The sequence below is a fragment of the Oryx dammah genome, unplaced genomic scaffold (genome assembly GCF_014754425.2).
Source record: "Oryx dammah isolate SB20612 unplaced genomic scaffold, SCBI_Odam_1.1 HiC_scaffold_8, whole genome shotgun sequence".
NCBI lineage: Eukaryota > Metazoa > Chordata > Mammalia > Artiodactyla > Bovidae > Oryx > Oryx dammah.
Genome location: NW_024070192.1, coordinates 6,205,386 through 6,207,008, shown reverse-complemented (window position 1 = coordinate 6,207,008; position 1,623 = coordinate 6,205,386).

The following is a 1,623-nucleotide window of genomic DNA, read 5'->3' as shown; positions in this document are numbered from 1 at the left end:
ATTCAGTTCCCCCTCTGTGGGCTGGTTTGGGCTTCCTCACAGCATGGCCACCAGGGGAGGTGAACTCATTCATGCAGAGTGAGGCAGAGACTTCCGGTTTGTGACTTAGTTTCCAACATTATCTGGGGCCACTTCTGCGTGCTCTGCCATTCACAAAAGCTCGTCCTCTCCCTGGGTTCACAGTAGCTCTCTGCAGACCAGAGAGAGCCTCCCCCTGACAGAGAGATAGGCTGAGCAAGGTGAGCAACTGCCACCTGGTCACAACCGCGGGCGTGCGATCTTGCTGAGTCGCTCAGTCGTGTCCGACTCTTTGCGACCCCATGGACTGTAGCCCACCAGGCTCCTCTGTCCATGGGATTCTCCAGGCAAGAGTACCGGAGTGGGTTGCCATTCCCTTCTCCAGGGGACCTACCTGACCCAGGGATGGAACCCGCATCTCTTATGTCTCCTGCTTTTGGGAGGCGGGTTCTTTACCACTAGCACCACCGGGGAAGTCCAAGGGCAGAACCCAGGAAAGTGACTTCAGGGCCTGTAATCATAACATGAACATAGAACCTGTGTCACTTTCTCTTCTCCAGTATTTTGTTCTTTTGACCTGGAAAGGGCCTGACCCACCCCAGACTGCTATCTGGATGGTTTAAGGACAATAACATTCTGCGCAAAGAAGGCCTGGGGACGGGCGGCCAGGTGCCCTGGCTCCCAGCCCTGGCTCTGCTGCTCCTATCTGTGTGGCCTTGTGTGTACTTTCCTGTTCAATAACAAAATGAATCATGCCAGCCCCGCTCCTTTCACGGTCGTCACGGGTGAAATGAGGTTCAATAAGGTAGCATGCTTGCTAAGCTGTTTAATGCTCTTCAAATAAGAAGTGTTGTATGCTGTCTCTCTGAGCTCCTCAGAGTGCCACAAACCTCCTAGCTGCTTGACAAATATTTGTTGATTTTAATGTAAAGATTTCCTACCAGCCCTAGAAAGAGCAGCGCCTCCCAGCAACTCAGCCCCGTTCTCAGGGCTGGTTACCAAGGGAGCCCATTGGGTCAAATCGTCAGTGAAGGACCATGGCCTTGGAGTCTGGGTGTTGTAAAGGGGCTTTCTTTTGCCCTGAAGTAGCCAGTGAATCAGAGAAGGCGATGGCACCCCACTCCAGTACGCTTGCCCGGAAAATCCCATGGGCGGAGGAGAGTGGTAGGCTGCAGTCCATGGGGTCTCGAAGAGGCGGACACAACTGAGCGACTTCACTTTCACTTTTCACTTTCATGCATTGGAGAAGGAAATGGCGACCCACTCCAGTGTTCTTGCCTGGAGAATCCCAGGGACGGGGGCGGGGGGGCTGCCGTCTATGGGGTTGCACAGAGTCAGACACGACTGAAGCGACTTAGCAGTAGCAGCAGCAGCCAGTGAATAAGACTGGGTGACTCTTTCAGGGTATTCCTACCACTGAGAGCTTTGTAAACAAGCTACCCCCAAATGTAATAGCTTTAAAGCAGTCTTTTGAACTCTCAACGTTGTGTGGCTTGACAGGGTTCAGCTGGCCCATTCTCACTCGGCCATGGGTTAGGGGCCTCTGTGCAGCTGTAATCAGGAAGCAGCCAGGGCCACGGTCATCTGAAGGCCCCACTGGATGGA